Source organism: Carlito syrichta, unplaced genomic scaffold, assembly GCF_000164805.1.
Source record: "Carlito syrichta isolate Samal-C Ts95f unplaced genomic scaffold, Tarsius_syrichta-2.0.1 Scaffold301894, whole genome shotgun sequence".
Classification (NCBI taxonomy): domain Eukaryota; kingdom Metazoa; phylum Chordata; class Mammalia; order Primates; family Tarsiidae; genus Carlito; species Carlito syrichta.
In genome coordinates this window covers 51955-65149 of record NW_007245990.1, presented here as the reverse complement: position 1 = coordinate 65149, position 13195 = coordinate 51955, and positions in this window count along the sequence as shown.

The following is a 13195-nucleotide window of genomic DNA, read 5'->3' as shown; positions in this document are numbered from 1 at the left end:
TCTGTGCTGATGTTTAAAAGTTATTGAGTCCTTTGATAATTTGAGTAGTGCAACAATCAAAGAATTCAAGCATAAATTGGGTAAGATCCAAAGACTTCCTGGAAGTTGATTCACATTTGCTAGAGATAGGCTGCAGAATTTACTAGCTGATGCAAACACTTGGTGCACTAATCTTGAACTATGAGATTACCAGAAATCAATCTACCTGGATTCAATTAAATCAATACTTTTCAAAATATTTTCAATGAGTTAAGATCTAATAGCCGGGCTCTGTGGCTCAGCCTGTAATCCCACGCTTTGGGAGGCTGAGGTGAGTGGATTGCCTGAGCCCGCGGGTTCAAGACCCGCCTGGGCAGCGAGACCTCATCTCTACAATAAATCAAAAATTAGCTGGGCATGGTAGCGCATGCCTGTAATTCCGGCTACACGGAAGGCTGAGGCGGAAGGATCCCCAGAGCCCAGCAGGCGAGGCTGCGGTGGCCGGGAGCGGCCACTGCACTCCAGTCTGGGCTACAGAGTGAGACTCCAACTCAAAAAACAAACAAACAAACAAACAAACAAAATCTAATGAAGCTAGGCACAGTGGTTCATGCCTGTAATCCCAGCACTTTCAGAGGCAGAGGCAAGAGGATTGCCTGAGTCCAAGGGCTCAAGACCAGTCTGGGCAACTTGATGAGACCTTGTCTCTACAATAAATCACAAAAACTAGCCGGGCATGGTGGTGTGTGCCTGTGGTTCCAGCTGCTTGGAAAACTGAGGCGGAAGGATCGCCTGAGCCCAGCAGATTGAGTTTGCGGTGGCCATGAGCGTGTCAATGCACTGCAGCCTGGGTGACAGAGTGAGACTTCTACTCAAGGGGAAAACAAGATCTAATGAAATGTCACTATAAGAAATTTCTACTTGTCAGACATTACTTTGTAAAAATTAATTATAAAGGAATAGTTTAGGATACTCATTAATTCAAATAAATTAAATCAACGTGATACATTCCTACTTTCTTAAATATTTATTTTATTTATTTTTATCTTAGAGTAGTGGGGCACATGTGAGAATTTGCTACAATAGTGCAGTGAGGCTTGGGCTTCTAGCCAGACCTCTCTTTCCCGATAGCGGATGCAGTACCCAGTGGGGATTGTGTGCCCCTTACCTCCCTTTTTCCTCCCCACTACTAGTCCCCATTGTCTGCTGTTCCCTCCTCTGTGCTCAAGTGCCCAGTGTCGAGGGTCCACTTATGAGTGAGAACATGCAGTATTCAGTTCTTGGTTTCTGTGATAGTTCACTTAGAATGATGGTCTCCAGGACATCCACGTTGCTGCAAAGGACATGATTTTGCTCTTTATGGCTGTGTAGTATTTCATGGCATATTTATACCACGTCTTTATCCAGTCCCCTTTTGATGGGCCTCTAAGTTGGTTCCATGATTTTGCTATTGTGAATAGGGCTGCAATGAACATAAGCGTGCAAGTGTCTTTTTGGTAGAGCAAGTATGTTCCTCTGGGTATATTCCCAAAAGTGGGATGACTGGATCGTATGGTAGCTCAACTTTTGGTTATTTGAGAAAATGCCACACTGCTTTCAACAAGGGTCGGATTAGCCTACATTCCCACCAACAGTGTAGAAGCATTCCCTTTTCTCTGCAGCTGTACTAACACCTGTGACTTCTTGACTTTTTTTTTTTTTTTTTTGGTTGGAGTCTCACTCTGTCGTCCACACTGGAGTGCAGTGGCCGCTCCCGGCCACTGCAGCCTCGACTGGGCTCCAGCAATCCTTCCGCCTCAGCCTTCCGAGTAGCCGGAATAACAGGCACGTGCTACCACGTCCGGCTAATTTTTTGATTTTATTGTAGAGATGAGGTCTTGCCTGCCCAGGCAGGTCTCAAACCCGCGGGCTCAGGCAGTCCACTCACCTCAGCCTCCCAAAGGCGCGGGATTACAGGCTGAGCCACCGAGCCTGGCTTTGACTTTTTTTTAAAGTAGAAGTCTCACTCTGTCACCCAGGCTGGAGTTCAGTGGCACACTCGTGGTCACTGCAGTCTCCACCTGCTGGGTTCAGGCGATCCTTTCATCTCAGCCTTTCAAGTAGCCAGAACTACAGGCATGCACCACCATGCCCAGCTGATTTTTTTATTTATTGTAGAGACGAGGTCTCACCAAGTTGTCCAGGCTTGTCTTGAACCCCGAAGTTCAAGTAATCCTCTCGCCTCTGCCTCCCCAAATGCTGGGATTATATGCAAGTGCCACCTAGCCAGGCTGTTGACTTTTTAATGATAGCCACCCTGACTGGTGGGAGGTGGTATCTCATTGTTGTTTTGATTTGCATTTCTCTGATAAATTCCTACTTGATTTGTGTCAAGAAAATTTTCCCTTTTCAAATGAACTTGAACTTCTATAACACAATTATTATTCAGCATATTTCTGTTTATGTTCCACTAAGCCAGAGATTGTGTTTTATCAGTTCATAGACTATACAGTTTCACACATATCAATTGTAGTATCACAGAAGCCAAGAGAAAACAATATTCCAGGAAGGAAGAAATAGTCAATCATATCAAATGCTGATAAGGAATGAGAGCCAGCTATTAAATAGGGCAATAAGAAGGTCACTCACAACTTTCATAAGTGCCGTCTCCTTAAAACCTGGATTACAATGGGTTGTGAAAAAATCAAGGAGGGTGATGTGGAGAAAAGTGTAGATACCTCTTTTTAGAAGTTTAGCTGTTTGAAGAAAGCAGGACAGAGTGGTCGCTGGTGGGAAAAGTAAGGAAGGAATGGATGAAGGCTGGTTTTTGTCTAGGTTTTTTTTGCTTTAATTATTATTAATTGGCATAATAATAGTTCATATGTGTGACATACAGAGTGATATTTTGATACATGTATACAATGTGTAGTGATCAAACCAGAATAATTAACATATTCATCACGTCACTTTTTTTGTCATCTGATTGTTTTTTTGAGATAGGATCTCGCTCTGTTGCCCTAGCTGGAGTACAGTGGCACAATCACTGATCACTGTAACCTTGAACTCCTGGGCTCCAGTGACTCTCCAACCTTAGCCTCCTGAATAGATGTGACTATAGGCACCATCACCAGGCTCCACTAATTGTTTGTATGTTTTTTGTAAACATGGGGTCTTACTATGTTGCCCAGGATGGTATCAAACTCCTGGGCTTAAGCGATCTTCCCACTATGAACTTCCAGAATGCCAGGATTTCAAGCATGAGCTGCCACACCCAGTCTTATGTTTTTGCCTTTTAATTCCATGGAGACTTGTGTAATTGCAAAGGGAAAGAACCAATAAAGAGAAGGGTTGCAAATCCGTGGGGAAGAGAAGGGATAATTAAGAGCCTGAGGCGGATGTCTTGACTAGTGTTCCCATGGACGTGTTCTAGGTATGCCTCAAGCTTCTAGTCCACTCACTCAACCTTTGGGGTGGGCTGTGGACAGAACCATGGGCCAGTTTCCCACATCTTTTGTTTTGTTTTGTTTTTTTGAGTCAGGGTCAGTTCTTTTCCCAGGTTGTAGTGCAGTGGCACAATCATGGCTCACTGCAGCCTTGAACTCCTGGGCTCAAGTGATCCTCCTGCCTCAGCATCTCAAGTAGCAACCACCACAACCTGGCTACTTTTTCTTTCTTACTTTCTTTTTTCAGTAGAGGCTAAGTCTCACTATATTGCCCAGGCTGATCTTGAACTCCTGGGCTCAAGCAATCCTCCCACCTTGTCTCCTAAAGTGCTGAGGTTACAGGTGTGAGCCAGCACACCCCGCCAGGTCTCCTTCATCTTGAGTAAACTTCTGCAGGGCCCTCTGAAGCAAGCTGGAAGGGAGCAGTCCGTATACTCCCCAGGGGAGGAGGGCGGTGCCAAACTCTTCCTCCTTCACCCTCAAGCTCAGGAAATCCCGCCAATGGACACGCTGCTGCCCATTGTAAGTCAGGGACCCATGGGCTGCTGAGAACATTCCTGTTCTAGAAGCCCCGGTCCCTGTGACCAGCATCCTAAGGCGCAGCTGGTCAATCTGGAGCACAAGGTTAACGTTAGGGACCTGGCTCTAGGCAGGGGCCACTCCAGGGAATAGCCACAAGGGGTAGCCCCAAGATCTCAGTCTCCATGTTAGGTGCATGTGCCTGGTCTTTTGTGGTGGATGTGTCTTTTTTGTCATGTCCAGGGCAGCAGCAAATTAGAGTTCTGACATTATTTTGACAGACTTGAATTTGAAAGTTCATCTGAATTCAAAGATCATCTGAATTGTCATGACATTTCTGTTATATTTGTTGATGAAAGAAAAAACCAGCTGGGCTCAGTGGCTGTAATTCCGTGCTTTGGGAGGCCGAGGTGAGTGAATTGCCTGAACCCGTGGGTTTGAGAGCCGCCTGGGCAACTTGGCAAGACCTCATCTCTACAATAAATCAAAAATGATCCGGGCGTGGTAGCGCATGCCTGTAGTTCTGGCTACTTGGAAGGCTGAGGCAGAAGGATCACTGGAGCCCAGCAGGTTGAGGCTGTGGTGGCCGGGAGCGGCCACTGCACTCCAGTCTGGGCGACAGCGTGAGACTCCAACTCAGAAAAAAAAGAAAAAGAAAAAGAAAAAACTATTAGATTCTTTGATGTGATTTCAATTGTCAATACTGAGTGGTTCTTGCATTCAAAAGTTCTCATTGATGGAAACTGTTAAGAATTCAGGCTGTGTTCAGAGGCTCATGCCTATAATCCCAGCACTTTGGGAGGCCAAGGTAATCACTTGAGCTCAGGAATTTGAGACCAGCCTAGGCAAAAGAGTGAGACCTTGTCTCTACAGGGAAAAAAAAAAAAACTCCAAAAATTAGCTGAGCATAGTGGCTCATGCCTGTAGTCCCAGCTACTCAGAAGGCTGAGGTGGATCCCCTGAGGCTCAGGGGATTGAGGCTGCAGTGAGCTGTGATCATGTCACTGCACTCCAGCCTGAGTGATAGAGTGAGACCCTGACTCAAAGAAAAAAATGAAATTACAAAACACAAGCCAGTTCATAAATGTGTGATATAAAGACAAGGCAGCTGAGGATATTGTCAAGAGAATGGTTGAAATTGTAGGCAAGGGAATTGGAGTTATGTTAGGGACAGATGGGATCAAGTTAAGGGTTTCAAGGACCTGGCAGTCACCCTGATGTCAAAGAACAGAACAGGGTAGGTGGGGTCATCTGTGTGCAAGAGCTGGGAGAGTCTAATGTCAACTAGAAGATGGAAGGTCAGTGTTTCATTTTCTTTTCTTTTTTTTAGTTGGAGTCTCACTCTGTTGCCCATGCTGGAGTGCAGTGGCACGCTCACGGCCACCACAGCCTTGACCTGCTGTACTCAGGCAATCCTTCCTCCTCAGCCTTCCAAGTAGCTGGAACTACAGGTGCATGCCACCATGCCCAGCTAATTTTTTTGATTATTGTAGAGATGAGGTTTCACCAGGTTGCCCAGGCTGGTCTCGAACACCTGGACTCAGGCAGTCCTCTGGCCTCGGCCTCCCAGAGTGCTGAGATTACAGGCTTGAGCCATCGCTCCCGGGCACAGTGTTTCACTTTCAATGAACTTACACCTTGGCCACAAAAGGCCATGTCATTAACTAAGAGGGGATGGAAAGTGAAGGAAAGATAGCAGCATTGGGCCCTGGGTCTTGAGAGCAGCAGGTGAGGTCCAACTTGATGTCCTCATAGCCATTAGCCTGGGACTGTGATTGCAAAAGTAGAACTGCTCTGTCCATGAAGTCAGACCCAGGGCCACTTGTGGGTCTCTGAAAACACATCTAAATGTGTCCACATCCATTGCTGAGGCTGCTATTCTCAGACTCTTCTCACAATGCAGCACTCTTGCAGGCCTTCTGAGAAGCAGGCTGCTGGAGGAGAGGGAATACCCCAGCAGGATTTGCAGGCCACTCCAAATAAGCAGTTTTATGCAAGTGAAGTTTTAAGACAATGACCCCCAGCACCTTAGCACATTGTCATTCTTGAGTCTTTCCTGCAGAGAGATCTTCCATCTCCCGCTGTGGGAATTTCTTCTAGAGATGGTGTAAAGGGATGCAGGAAATCCCGGAATCCTAGAAGGTGTCTGAACTGGTACCTGGGCCTGTCCTTCTGGGCTGTATTTAGTGCTTGGTCTCTTTTTTTCAGCAGAAGAGATGAAGACTGTCCATGTATCCGTATTAGTATGAACCTAAGAAGAAGTTGATTAATATCTCTGGGATTCCAGGAACATATCCAACACAGTGACACTATATAGGAAAGTGTCCAACACAGGGTCAGGATATAGTTTGCATGCAGTAAACATGAGTTTATTTTATTTTATTTTTTTCAGAGTCTCACTTCTACCACCCAGGTTGGAATCCAGTGGCATGTTCACTGTGACCCCAGCATCGACCTCCTGGACTCAGGAAATCCTTCTGCCTCAACCTTTCAAGTAAATGGAACTACGGGCACGCACGACTATGCCCAGCTAGTTTTTTGATATATTGTAGAGACAAGGTCTCGCCAAGTCGCCCAGGTTGGTCTCGAACCCCTGGGCTCAGGCAATCCTCTGGCCTTGGTCCCCCAAAGTGCTGGGATTACAGGCTTGAGCCATGGCACCTGGGCTTTATTTTTCTTTAAGACTTAAAGTACTGAAAAGGAATTTGAAGGTGAGAGAGAGAGGGAGGGAGGGAGGGAGAGAGAGGGGAGAGAGAAAGGAGAGAGAGAGGAGGGGACAGAGAAAGAGAGGGAGGGAGAGGGAGGAGAGAAAGGAGAGAGAGAGGGAGGGGAAAGAGAGAGAAGGAGAGAGGGAGAGAGAGGGAGAGGAGAGAGAAAGAGGGAGGGAGGGAGAGGGAGAGAGGAGAGAGGGAGGGAGAAAGAAGAGAGAGAGAGGGAGGGAGGGAGAGAGAGAGAATAGTACAAGTGATGTGTGGTCTAGACTATTAATTTAGAACTACTTCTTGTGAACTATCACAAAGTTTGACCAACTTCCTAATTAAAATTTAAAGCAAGAAGTTTACTTTTCAGGGCAATGTAGGGCTTCTGGTGATAAACCTTTTAGTTCTAGCTGTTTCATAGATTATTTTACTTTTTTGTTCTTCCCTTAATGTTGGCTGTATCTTGAGTCCCCTGAGTATTGTGTTCACACACAGATCTGCCTATTTTGTTACAAATATCGCAGAAAGCCAACTCTCAGCCAAAGGGAGAAGAGGAGACTCTCTTTCCACACCTGAGTGACGACCGACCATAGAGAATCATTTCACTGCTATGAATATTTAAGAAGAAAGGCCTTCTAGACAGCCAGCCCTGGCCTTTCTGTCCTGTATGACAGTTTCATTTTCAGGCAGAAGCCGCGGTGGCCCTTGGTGCGGGCTCCTCATGCTGTCAATCAACCCGAGGCCATCTGTCCCACTCTCACTTCAGAGCCATCCTGCACATGTGCTGTGGCTTTTTTAGCGTCGCTCATAGGACCAGTGAAGAGTTGGTGGATGAATTAGGGGACACAATATGCCACTACATGGCACTGACTTGGAATTTTTGCAGCTGGGTCCCACACATCCATCTCAGTCTTGAAATGGTGCTTTATGAGATAAGAGCCCCAAAGTGGATAATTCACTTTACAACAATAACTTCTAAGAGTGTGGGTCTTAACATATGATTTTCTGAAATTTTAAAATATACATTTAGATTATACAACTCCCCAAAAATGCTTAAAATTTAAGCCAAATATAAATATTTATGTAGTTATTCATGAGTTCCTCTTAAGAAAAAGCATTACATAAAAAATAATTTTTTTTTTTTTTTGAGTTGGAGTCTCACTTTGTTGCCCAGACTGGAGTGCAGTAGCCGCTCCTGGCCACTGCAGCCTTGACCTGCGGGAGCCTTCCGCCTCAGCCTTTCTAGTAGCTGGAATTATAGGCACGCGCTACCACGCCCGGTTAATTTTTTGATTTATTGTAGAGATGGGGGGGTCTCACCAAGTTGACTAGGTGGGTCTCGAACCCGCGGGCTCAGACAATCCACTCACCTCAGTCTCCCAAGGCGTGGGATTACAGGCTGAGCCACTGAGTCCGGCTGAAAAATAATATATATATTTTTTTGAGTTGGAGTCTCACTCTGTCACCCAGACTGGAGTGCAGTGGCTGCTCCTGGCCACCGCAGCCTCGACCTGCTGGGCTCTGGCGATCCTGCCACCTCAGCCTTCCAAGTAGCTGGAACTACAGGCGCGCGCTACCACGCCCAGCTAACTTTTGATTTATTATAGAGATGAGGTCTCGCCAAGTTGCCCAGGCGGGTCTCGAACCCGCAGGCTCAGGCAATCCACTCACCTCAGCCTCCCAAAAGCGCAGGATTACAGGCTGAGACACTGAGCCTGGCTGAAAAATAATTTTTTTAACTTTGACTCTTTGGAGCCAAATTCTCTCTACTATGGAAGCCAGTTGGTGTCTGTTATGGAGATGCTAGAAGTCTGCAGGCCATAGCCATGGTGGCTCATGTCTATAATTCCAGCACTTGGGAGGCCAAGGCAAAAGTATTACCTGAGCCCAGGGGTTTGAGATCAGCTTGGGCAATATGGCAAGACCTCGTCTCTACAATAAATCAAATAATTAGCCAGGCATAGTAGTGCATGCCTTTAGCTCCTGCTACTTGGAAGGCTGAAGTGGAATAATCGTCTGAGCCCAGCAAGTTGAGGCTGTGGTGGCCGTGGGCGTGCCACTACACTCCAGCCTGGGTGACAAAGTGAGACTACTACTCAAAAACAAAAAAAAAGTCTGCAGGCCACAAATACATATCCACAGCTTCAGACCAGTTTCTCAACATCAGCCTCAAATTGACTAAAAAACAAGTACATTCTTTAGTTGTCTTTGAGGGAAAAGAGGATTTTCACATTCTTATGAAGCTATATCATAGAATTTATAAAGTGGACAGATCCGGAATATGAAGCCATAGGAAATTAGTGCTGGCAGCATGCTTATGCACTCTGAAAATTCGGTTTTTCTCAGGATTAGATCCTAAGCATTCTCAAATGCCTTTATAAAACTTTTCAGGTAACAATTATTTGTTTGTCTATTTTTCCCATAATACAGGTTTTTCTCCCCATGTTTATATCAACAGTATCATGCATATCAGACTCTTTTTTATTTTATTTTATTTTATTTTTTTGAGTTGGAGTCTCACTCCATCGCCCAGGTTGGAGGGCAGTGGCACACTCATGGCCACCGCAGCCTCAACCTGCTGGGCTCAAGCAATTCTCCCACCTTAGGCTTCCAAGTAGCTGGAACCACAGGTGTGCGCCACCATGCCCGGCTAATTTTTTAATTTATTTTAGAGATGACTTCTAGCCAAATTGCTCAGGCTGGTCTTGTACCCCTGGGTTCAGGCAATCCTCTCATCTCTGCCTTCCAAAGTGCTGGGATTACAGGCATTAGCTAATTTTTTGATTTATTGTAGAGACAAGGTCTCGCCATGTTGCCCAGGCTGGTCTCAAACCTACGGGCTTAGGCAATCCTTTTGCCTCTGCCTCTGAAAGTGCTGGGATTACAGGCATGTGAACCACTGTGCCCAGCCCCAGGCTCTTTTTTAAATGTTTAATTAAATGAAAAGTCACATACGTAATAGAGAAAGTGTTGCCATTTTTCTTTTTTATTAATTTAACTTAATTTATTTATTTATTTGAGTAAGGGTCTCACTCTGCCTTCCAGGCTGGAGTACAGTGGCACGATCACGGTTCACTGCTGCCTCCGTCTCTTGGTTTCAGGCAATCCTCTCACCTCTGCCTCTGAGCAACTGGGACAACAAGCATGTGCCACCACACCTGGCTAATCTTTTGATTTTTTTTTTTTTTTTTTTTGTAGAGACGCGGTCTCACTATATTGTCCAGGCTGGTTTCGAGCTCCTGGGCTCAAGCAGTCCTCTTGCCTCAGCTTCCCAAAATGCACCATGCCTGGCTTGTTGTGATATTTCCTGAAAGTCCATTAACAGATACTGTTGGAAGCCACAGAATCTTGTCATGATACCTGCCTGCCTCCCTGCACCTCTCTTCAGTCTTCCTTGTGTTTAAGGGTGATTCCTCTTTCCAGATGATTGGGTTAAAATCTGTGGAGGCTGCCCTGACTTTCCTCTCTCGCACACGCTGCATGATCTCTCTGGGAAGATCCGCCTGGCTCTGTCTTCACAGCATGTCCGCGATCTGATCCCTCCTGTCAGACCCTCACCACCAGCCCTGCGCCTGCCATCGTGATCTCCTGCCTAAACTCCTGCTGAAGTCCCCTAACTCACCTCCAAGTCTTGCTTCAGTTGACTCTTTTGCTGCTGTTTGTGTCACGGTCTCACTCTGTCACCAGGCTGGAGTGCAATGGCATGATCATGGTTCACCACAGGCTTGATCTCCTGGACTCAGGCAGTCCTCCCACCTCAGACTCCTGAGTAGCTGAGCCAACAAGTGTGCACCTCCACACCTGGCTAATTTTTGTGATTTTTTTTTTTTTTTAGAGATGAGATCTTGCTATGTTGCCCAAGCTGGTCTAGAACTCCTGGACTCAAGCAGTCCTCCCACTTCTGCCCCCCAAAAGTGCTGGGATCACAGATGTGAGCCACCACGCCCAACCCCAGTGAGCCCTTCTTGATCAACCTATTTAACAATAGCAGCTTCTGTCTTCTTTCTGTCCTATCCCCTACCCTGCCAGGTGCTTCCTACTCCCTCCTAGTCCTGCCTTTTTCCCTTCCATGGCACTTACTATCATACAACCTACTATTTTCTTATTCCTCTTCCATCTCAGGTGAGCACGCATAAGGGCAGGATTTTAATTTTTCACTGATGTATCCCAGGTGCCTAGAACACTGCTCAGCTAACATTTGTTAAAAGGCTAAATAAATAAATGAATTATAGTCATTAAAGAGGATATATGATATGCCAAGGGCTGGATAAGAGGCATGAAGTTATCCAGGCACAGTGGCATGGGCCTGTAGTCCCTGCTAACTTGGGAGGCTGAGGTAGAGGGATCCCTTGAGCCTAAGAAGCTTGAGGCCAGCCTGGGAAATATAGTGAGACCACATCTCAAAAAAGGAACACAATGGTTAAAAAGCAAAACAAGGCAAAAACAAAACCAAGCACACAAACAGTTTCTATAAAGCTGACAAATTCTGCTCCTAAAAAAATGCAGCCCTTGGGCAAAGATAATAATTATATCTAATATTTGCCAGGCACTTACTCTGTGCAAGGCAGTGCACAGTGGTTCTAAGACTCTTACATGTATTATTTCATTTATCTTCAAAATAAGAAGTGGATACTATTAAAACAATATTTTTATAAACAAGGGGACCAAAGCACAGAAATTAAGAAGCACACTTATTGTCGCACAGCTAGTGACCAGTGATACCAGGGTTCAAATATATGCAGTATGACTTTGGAACCCATATGCTTAATAACTTAAGTGTGCAATATGTTATAATGCAATAGTTAATACTGTGATTAACGGGAGCCCAAGTCATTAGGGAAACAGTAGGGCAGGCTTCCTGGAAGAGGTGACTTTGAGTTAGCCAGGGAAATGTGCATTCCAGGCAGCACCTGCACCAGCAGGGGGGAGGTGGGGTGGGTTCTTTGGGCATCCTAAAAATAATGCTGTTTGCACCAGCTGGAAACTGAAGTGGTAAAGAGACAGTGATCAGAGCTGGGAAGGTAGACAGAGGCCATGTCATGAAGGTCCTCATATGGTGTAATGAGGATTTTACATCCTATTTTGAAGGCAATGGGGGCGCCACAGATGGATGAAATAAGATCAGATTTGAGGTCGAGTGTGGTGGTTCACACCTGTAATCCCAGCATTTTGGCTCAAGCAGGAGGATTGCTTAAGCCCAGGAGTTCTAGACAAGCCTAGGCATAGTGAGATTTTGTCTTCACAAAAAATAAAAAAAGTTAGCAGGACGTGGTGGCATGCACCTATACTCCTAGCTACTTGGGAGGCTGAGGCAGGAGGGTTGCCTGAGGCTAGGAGGTTGAGACTACAGTGAGTTATGACTGTGCCACTGCACGCCAGCCTGGGCAACAGAGTAAGGCCCCAAACTCAAAAAAAAAAAAAAAAAAAAAGAAGACCAGATTTGAATTTTAGAAAAATAACTGTCAGCTGTATAGGTGATTTTATATTAACAGCAAGGAGACCAGCTGTATTGATTAAGGCTGTTTAATAATTTCCAAGGAAGAGAGGAGGAATGCCTAAACTAAGGTGACTGAAGGAGTGATGAAGACAGGTGAGGGATTTAAGAAAATAAAAATGCAGAATCCGAAGGATGTGGTCACCAGCTGAGCAGAGCTGTTAACGAGGAAGAGGCCAAGAAGTGTTCTTGGGTCTGCCAACAGCACTGGATGGTGGAGCCACAGACTGCCACAGAAAAGGACAATCTGTGGATGGGGAGAGTGTACCAGCTGAGTGTTAGACATGCTGAGTTTACAATTGTCTCAGTCCTGGGCTGCTCTAACCAAATACCACAGGTTGGGTAATTTACAATTAACAGACATTTATATCATCCAATTCTAGAGACTGGGAAGTCCAAGATCAAGGTGCTGGTGTGTCAGTTGCATGCAAAGGGCCACATCGTCCAGAGGGGAGAAGAACACTGTGTCCCTGCATGAAGGAAGGAGGAAGGGCAAACCAGCCAAACACTGCCAGAAATCTTCTTTATAAGAGTTAATTCTGTTAATGATAGAGAGGAGCCCTCATGGCCTCCTTACCTCTTAAAGTCCCCACTTTTTGGCACCCTTACGTTGACGACACCTGGATTTGAAGGGCTTTTATACAAACCAAAGCAGAATGCCCATGTGGAGAACTGTAGTGGGCAGTTGGGTGTGCTGATCCGCAGCTGAGAAGCAGCTCTGGGCAACAGGGAGGCATCAGGCCATCGATGAAGTTGATGTCACAGTAGCACATGAGTAAGAGGAACCCTGGAAAACACTAGCATTTAAAGCAGTGGTTCTCAGCCAGGCTCAGCGGCTCAACCTGTAATCCCGTGCTTTGGGAGGCTGAGGTGAGTGAATTGCCTGAGCCCGCAGGTTCGAGACCCGCCTAGGCAACTTGGTAAGACCTCATCTCTACAATAAATCAAAAAATTAGACGGGCGTGGTAGCACGCGCCTGTAATTCTGGTACTCAGAAGGCTGAGGTGGAAGGATCGCCAGAGCCCAGCAGGTGGAGGCTGCGGTGGCCAGGAGCGGCCACTGCACTCCAGTCTGAGCGACAG